General features: G+C 37.8%; 2 pseudogenes; both read left to right on the top strand.

Moving 5' to 3' along the window:
• Positions 1-5,384: 5,384 nt before the first annotated feature.
• LOC123647128 lies at positions 5,385-6,066 on the top strand (annotated as a pseudogene).
• A 231-nt stretch (positions 6,067-6,297) lies between these two features.
• Positions 6,298-6,978, top strand: LOC123647394 (annotated as a pseudogene).
• The last annotated feature ends 2,245 nt before the right edge of the window (positions 6,979-9,223 follow it).

Consider the following 9,223-nt stretch of genomic DNA (forward strand, 5'->3'; position numbering starts at 1 on the left):
TTTACCAAAAACATCACCTCTAGCATAGCTAATATTAGAGGCACTGCCTGCCCAGTGACACATGTTCAATGGCCGAGGTATCCTGACCGTGCAAAGGTAGCATAATCACTTGTTCGTTAATTAAAGACTTGAATGAAAGGCCACACGAGGGTTAAACTGTCTCCTACTCTCAATCAGTGAAATTGACCTTTGCGTGAAGAGGCGGGAATATACTAATAAGACGAGAAGACCCTATGGAGCTTAAATTAACCCAAATAAACATATGTACAATAACCTAATAATATAGGCATAAATACCTACCAACTCTGGGTTAAAAATTTCTGTTGGGGTGACCTCGGGGCACAACACAACCTCCAAACAATTTCAGCCTAGACCTTACCAGTCAAAGCAGCTCCCATAATAAATTGACCCAAACTAATCTGATCAATGGAACAAGTTACCCAGGGATAACAGCGCAATCCTATTATAGAGTTCATATTGACAATAGGGTTTATTACCTCGATGTTGGATCAGGACACTCCAATGGTATAACTGCTATTAATGGTCCATTTGTTCAACGGTTAAAGTCCTACATGATCTGAGTTCAGATGGGAGTAATCCAGGTCGGTTTCTATCTATTTACTATTTCTTCCAGTATGAAAGGACAAGAGAAATAGAGCCAACTCAATAGAATGCTCTTAAACCAATAGATGAAATAAACTTAATCTAATACATTATTTCACGCCCTGCCCAAGATCAGGGTTCGTTACGGTGGCAGAGCCTGGTAATTGCATAAAATTTAAGACTTTAAAATCAGAAGTTCAACTCCTCTCCTTAACACTTAAGTTCATAGTAAATCTCCTCCTACTAATTGTCCCCATTTTACTCGCCATAGCTTTCCTTACACTTACTGAACGGAAAATCCTAGGTTATATACAACTTCGCAAAGGCCCCAATGTAGTAGGCCCACATGGCATGATCCAACCCTTTGCTGATGCAATAAAACTGTTCATTAAAGAACCATTACAACCCTTAACTTCTTCATCACTCTACATGGTCACATCAACACTAGCCTTAACCATTGCACTCATCCTGTGAATCCCCCTACCACTTCCATACCCACTAATTAACATAAATATAGGGCTCCTGTTTGCCCTAGCCATATCCAGCTTAGCTGTATACTCAATCCCATGATCAGGCTGAGCTTCCAATTCAAAATATGCTCTAATTGGAGCTTTGCGAGCAGTAGTACAAACAATTTCATATGAGGTAACCCTAGCTATCATCCTACTATCCATTGTCCTAATAAACGGATCATTTACCCTTTCCACCCTCATCACAACTCAAGAATACCTTTGACTTATTATCCCGTCATGACCTGCAGCTATAATATGATTTATCCCTACTTTGGCAGAAACAAACCGAGCCCCCTTTCCCCTTTGACCTAACAGGGGGAGAGTCCAAACTTGTCTCAGGCTTTAATGTGGAATATGCCACAGGCCCATTCGCCTTATTTTTCATAGCAGAATATACAAATATTATTATAATAAATGCCCTAACCACTACTCTCTTTTTAGGAGCACTATATGACCCCCACATACCAGAAACATATACAACAAGCTTCACCACCAAAACCCTGCTCTTAGCTACTCTATTCCTATGAGTACAGACATCCTATCCACGATTCTGGTATGACCAACTCATACATTTATTATGAAAAAATTTCCTCCCCTTAACATTAGCACTATGTATATGATATATATCATTTCCCATACTAGCATCATGTATCCCTCCACAAGTATAGAAATATGTCTGACAAAAGAGTTACTTTGATAGAGTAAGCAATAGAGGTTTAAATCTTCTTATTTCTAGAATTGCAGGCATCGAACCTACTCTTAAGAATTCAAGAATGGAAAAATAAGCACCACATGTACTCACCAGCAAATTGGTTTCCCTGATCATCACCTAAGTGCACATTTGGGAATAACACCAACTGGGTGTTGGACAGATGTGGGGGGTGGGGGGTGGGGATGGGTATATACCTACATAATGAGTGCGATGCACACTGTCTCGGGAATGGACACACTTGAAGCTCTGACTCGGGGAGATGGGGCATGGGCAATATACATAACTTCAACTTTTGTACCTCCATAATAAGCTGAAATAAAAAAAATAATAATTCAAAATCCTTCATGCTACCCAAAATACACCATATTCTACATATAGTAAGGTCACCTAAATAAGCTATCGGGCCCATACCCTGAAAATGTTGGTTTATACCCTTCCCGTACTAATAAAACTCATCATCCTCACGCTCATTTTATCAACAATCTTTATAGGAACAATACGAACAGTAACTAGTTCCCACTTACTCCTAATATGAATCGGGTTATAAATTAACGTATTAGCTATTATCCCTGTTCTCATGAAAAAAACTAACCCCCAATCCACAGAAGCTGCCACTATTTATACTTCTTAACACAAGCAACAGTCTCCATACCACTTATATTTACTCTTATCATTAACACCATATACTCCGGCCAATGAGGCATTATCAATACATATAACCAATTAACTTCCTTTCTAATTATCATCACATTAACAATGAAATTAGGAATGACCCCTTTCCACTTCTGAGTTCCCAACGTCACTCAAGGAATCTCATTAATATCAGGTATACTGCTCTTAACATGACAAAAGTTAGCCCTCATCTCCATTATACTTCAAATTTATCCATCAATAAACCTCAATATTCTCCTTCTAATCTCCATGTTATCAATCCTAGTAGGAGGTTGAAGAGGACTAAAACCCAACTCTGAAAAATCCTAGCCTATTCATCCATCGCTCACATAGGTTAAATAATGGCTATCGTTATATATTGTCCTTCTATAACAATCCTAAACTTACTAATATATCTAATATTAACTACTACTGTATTCATCATACTAAATGTTAACATTAATACCACTACACTAACCCTATCAAATCTATGAAATAGAGCCCCAATAATTACTCTAACGATTCTCGTCTCTCTACTATCCTTAGGAGGACCACCCCCACTTACAGGCTTCCTACCGAAATGAGTTATCGTATAGGAACTCACAAAAAATAATAATATCATACTAGCCACAACCATAGCCATCATAGCACTACTAAATTTATATTTTTATATATGACTAATCTATTCTACCTCATTAACTATATTCCCAACATTCAACAACATAAAAATAAAATGACAATTTCAGCAAACAAAACAAATGTCCCTCCTATCACCACTAGTTAGTTATTCTAGCCACTCTCACTCTCCCTTTATCACCAGCCTTTTTAATCCTAAATTAGAAATTTAGGGTAAATAGGTAAATAGACCAAGAGCCTTCAAAGCCCTAAGAAAGTATATAGTACTTAATTTCTGTTATAAGGACTGCAAGTTTTTATCCCACATCAACTGAATGCAAATCAATTACTTTAATTAAGCTAAGTCCTCACCTAGATTGGTGGGCTCCAACCCCACAAAAATTTAGTTAAACAGCTAAATACCCCAAGCAACTGGCTTCAATCTACTTCTCCTGCTGCTCAGAAAAAAAAGGCAGGAGAAGCCCCGGCAGAATTGAAGCTGCTGCTTTGAATCTGCAATTCAATATGATACTCACCTCAGGACTTGGTAGAAAGAGGAATCACCTCTGTCTTTAGATTTACAGTCTCATACCTTACTAAGCCATTCTACCTTACTCATGTTCATCAACCGTTGATTCTACTCAACAAATCACAAAGATAGCGAAACTCTTTACCTTCTATTTGGAGCCTGAGCAGGAATCATCGGGACAACTCTCAGCCTTTAAATTCGAGCAGAACTTGGTCAGCCTGGAGCCCTATTAGGAGACAATCAAATTTATAATGTCATCGTAACAGCTCACGTTTTCGTCATAATCTTTTTCATAGTAATACCTATCATAAATGGGGGCTTTGGGAACTGGTTGGTTCCTTTAATAATTGGGGCTCCCGACATGGCATTTCCCCAAATAAATAATATGAGCTTCTGACTTCTACCACTGTCTTTTCTTCTCCTCCTCGCATCTTCAATAGTAGAAGGCGGTGCAGGAACTGGATGAACTGTGTATTCCCCTCTAGCAGGGAATCCAGCCCATGCAGGGGCCTCCGTAGATTTAATCATTTTCTCTTTACACTTAGTGGGAGTATCCTCAATTTTAGTTTACCATTAACTTTATTATAATGGTAATTAATATAAAACCCCCAGCCATATCACAATATCAAACACCCTTATTTGTATGATCGGTAATAATCACTGCTGTCCTTTTACTTCTAATCTTTACCAGTCCTAGCAGCAGGAATTGCAATACTCCTAACTGACTGTAATCTCAACACAACCTTTTTCAACCCTGCAGGAGGTAGTGATCCCATTCTATATCAACACTTATTCTGATTCTTTGGACACCCTGAAGCCTACATCTTAATCCTCCCAGGCTTTGGCATGATTTCTCATATTGTCACGTACTATTCAGGTAAAAAAGAACCATTTGGTTATATAGGAATGGTCTGAGCCATAATATCTATCAGCTTCTTAGGGTTCATTCATTGTATGAGATCACCACGTATTCATGGTAGACATAGATGTAGATACTTGAGTGTATTTCACATCCGCTACTATAATTATCACTATTCCCACTGGTGTAAAAGTATTCAGTTGACTAGCACACTGCATGGTGGCAACATCAAATGGTTGCCCGCTATACTATGGGCCCTGGGCTTTTTTTTCCTATTCACAGTTGGAGAATTAACAGGAATCGTACTTGCTAATTCAACGCTAGATATTGTTCTTCACGATACTTATTACGTACTATCAAAAGGAGCAGTATTTGCTACTATAGGAGGTTTCATTCACTGATTTCCCCTATTTTCAGGTTATACCTTAGATAATACTTGAGCCAAAATTCACTTCTCAATTATATTTGTAGGCGTAAACATAACCTTTTTCCCCACAACATTTCTCAGGCCTGTCTGGAATACACCTTGACGCTATTCCGACTATCCAGATGCTCACACCGTATGAAATACCGTCTCATCTATTGGTTCCTTATCTCTTTAACAGTGGTTATACTAATAATTTTTATAGTCTGGGAGTCTTTCTCTTCAGAACGAGAGGTTTCGATGGTGGAACTCACACCAACAAACCTGGAATGACTTCATGGCTGCCCCCCACCCTACCACACATTCGAAGAACCTACATCCATAAAAGCATAACATAAGAAAGGAGGGAACTGAACCCCCTAAAACTGATTTCAAGCCAAACCACATAGCCACTATGACTTTCTTTATCCAAGATATTAGTAAAATTATTACATAACTTTGTCACAGTTAACTTACAGGTTAAACCCCTATACATCTTCATGGCCCATCCAGTTCAATTAGGATTTCAAGATGCCACCTCTCTTATCATAGAAGAACTTTTATATTTCCATGACCATACCTTAATAATTATATTCCTAATTAATTCTTTAGTTCTGTATATTATCTCCCTTATACTTCCCACTAAACTCACACAAACACTATAGATGCTCAAGAAGTAGAAATAGTATGAACGATTCTACCTGCAATTATTCTTATCCTTTATTGCCCTCCCATCATTACGTATCTTATATATGATAGATGAAATTACTACTCCTTCCCTAACTCTTAAAACTATGGGATGCCAATGATATTGAAGCTATGAGTACACGGACTACGAAAACTTATGCTTTGACTCATACATAACCCCCTCCTCAGATCTTAAACCCAGAGAACTTCATTTACTCAAAGTTGATAATCGAGTTGTTCTACCCACAGAAATATCAATCCGAATACTAATTTCTTCAGAAGACGTACTATACTCATGAACTGTACCCTCCTTAGGTGTAAAAACAGACGCTTATCCCAGGACGCTTAAATCAAGCTACACTAATAACCTCTCATCCAGGTACCTATTACGGGCAGTGTTCAGAAATCTGTGGTGCAAACCACAGTTTTAAACCAATTGTACTGGAGCTAGTCCCCTTAAAACATTTCGAAGAGTGGCTACTATCCATGTTATAACATCACTGCGAAGCCAACTAGCATTAACCTTTTAAGTTAAAGACTGAAAGCCCTAACCTTTCCACAGTGAATGCCCCAACTCAATACATCAACATGGCTAATTACAATCCTTTTCATAATCCTAACCCTACTAATTATTTTCCAACTGAAAGTTTCAAAGTTCAACTATCCCTTAAACCCAACATTAAAAACTATCAAAAAGCATTTACACACTAACCCTTGAGAAACAAAATGAATGAAAATTTATTCACCACTTTCATTACCCCAACAATTGTAGGAATTCCTATTGTCATCTTTATCATTATGATTCCTAGCATTCTTTTCCCCTCCCCCACCCAACTTATTAATAACAGATTAACTTCGATACAACAATGATTAATTCGACTAGTACTAAAACAACTAATAGCAATTCACAACATCAAAGGACGAACCTGATCCCTCATGCTAATCTCATTAATCTTATTTATTGGTTCTACCAACTTACTGGGTCTATTACCCCACTCATTCACCCCCACCACAGAATTGTCTATAAACTTAGGCATGGCAATTCCCCTCTGAGCAGCTGCAGTAATTACAGGTTTCTGCCACAAAACAAAAGCATCCCTAGCCCATTTTCTACCACAAGGAACACCTATTCCTCTAATTCCCATACCAGTAATTATCGAAACCATCACCCTCTTTATTCAACCTATAGCCCTGGCAGTGTGACTGACAGCCAACATCACAGCAGGTCATCTTCTCATACACTTAATTGGAGGAGCAACTTTAGTACTCACCTCCATCATCCCCGCCACAGCCTCAATCACATTTATTATTCTCACCCTCCTTGGGATCCTTGAATTTGCTGTCGCCCTAATTCAAGCCTATGTCTTCACCCTATTAGTTAGCCTTTATCTACACGACAATACCTAATGACCCACCAAACTCATGCCTACCACATAGTCAATCCTAGCCCCTGACCCCTTACGGGGACTCTCTCTGTTCTCCTAATGACATCCGGCCTCGTTATATGATTTCACTTTAACTCAAGCATGCTCCTGTACCTGGGTATACTAACAAATCTACTAAGAATATATCAATGGTGATGGGATATTGTGGGAGCAGGCACATTCCAGGGCCATCATACTTCAGTTGTCCAAAAAGGCCTTCGATATGGAATAGTATTATTCATTATTTCAGAAGTCATTTTCTTCGCCGGACTTTTCTGAGCCTTTTACTACTCAAGCCTAGCTCCTACTCCCGAGCTAGGCGGCTGCTGACCTCCAACAGGCATTCACCCTCTTAACCCTCTAGAAGTGCCGTTACTTAATATGGCCGTACTCCTAGCTTCAGGCGTGTCTATTACCTGAGCTAACCACAGTCTAATAGAAGGCCATCGAACACACATAGTTCAAGCCCTGCTTATCACTATTACCGTAGATATTTACTTTACACTTCTCCAACCTTCAGAGTACTTCGAAACATCTTTCACAATTTCAGACGGTGTATACGGTTCAACATTCTTCATAGCAGCAGGTTTCCACAGCCTGCATGTTATTATCAGATCTACTTTTCTCGCCGTTTGTTTCTTTTGCCAACTTAAATTTCACTTCACTTCTAACCACCACTTCGGTTTCAAAGCCGCAGCCTGATATTGCCATTTCGTCGACGTAGTATGATTATTCCTTTATGTATCTATTGATGAGGGTCTTATTCTTTTAGTATCGATCTAATACAATTGACTTCCAATCAATTAACTTTGGTATAAACCGGGAAAGAATAATTAACCTCCCACTAGCTCTAACAACCAACATTACTCTAACCTTATTACTTGTAGTGATTACATTCTGACTTCCACAATTAAACGTATACACAGAAAAGTATAGCCCCTATGAATGCAGCTTCGACCCTATAGGTTTATACATATAGTTGAATTATTTAAAAAAGTGAAATAATTTTTTAAAATGAGATTTTCTTTGAATGCAAGATTAAATACGTGAAAAGCACCTTATTCAAAAACTACCACATATTACCAAAGATGTAATTGTACTGGTGGTTCCTAATAATATTATTATTCTCACTTGAATACACCTGATAATGAGGAACAGTAAATTAATATATAAATATTTTCATAGTTCCTCCTAAACTCCTAACTGTATATAACATCTTATGAATTATTTGTATAAAACACTTAAATACATTTTTTCTGACTTGATACGTCTTACTTAATCTAGGATTAAGGAAAACTCATTCAGTTGAAAGATAAAGGACTATAATAAAATGTGTATAATCAATAAAATTACTAGATTATATAACTGACAGGTCCAGGGGAAATTTGGTTTCAATCACAGCAAGCACATTCAGTCCAAAACTTCAAATGGCATCAGGAATCCAGTTCTCTCCACCTCCTGGTTCTATTTTCCTCATGATAGAAATGTGGTTCCAGAAGGCCCCAAACTCACCTGTTCACAGGTAAGCAACACCGCTGAGGAAGAGATCCTTTTTCCCAGTGCTTCCAGAAGAAGGCTTAGAGTCTACTGTCATGCCCCTAATTTTAGTAGCATACCCAGTTGACTGTGAGTAGACCTGGCATTTTGGTTGGCATGCTTACCAAGGCTGTACACCATAAAGGAAAAAGCAGTTCCACAAGAGGAAAAACAAAGATGTGGTACCAAAAGAAGATAGTATTGGTGTGGGATAGGCAAAGATAACCGAACTTCTATGTTTCAATTTACAAATATGCATTTTAATAGTATGATAAAGTTAGCAACATCAGTATCTTCAAGAAAGGAAGGCACATGTTGATATTTCCTTTTCACCATCCAATTATATTTTATTATCATTATTATTATTTGCCAAGAATCCCTGTGGAAGTTCCCAAACATTTCCCACCTCCCATTATACTGCATCCTGATTGATTTACCATGGATGAATAGGCTGCATATAAATTATTTTTGCATATTTAAATTGATTCCTGTAAATGTGTAGCAGTTCATAATAGTAGTAGATATGGTTTCTCAGATAATCTGAATTTTTTAAAAAATTAGATGCTCTTTTAAAACAACCAATAATTCTACAATAAATTCCTTTATTCAATCATTAATCTAATGGCTAATTAGACAAATTTTTAAGGTCTTAAGGTCAATATACTGATAGCAATTGTCCCCTTGGAAAGTTC

The sequence above is a fragment of the Lemur catta genome, chromosome 11, assembly GCF_020740605.2.
Source record: "Lemur catta isolate mLemCat1 chromosome 11, mLemCat1.pri, whole genome shotgun sequence".
Lineage (NCBI taxonomy): Eukaryota > Metazoa > Chordata > Mammalia > Primates > Lemuridae > Lemur > Lemur catta.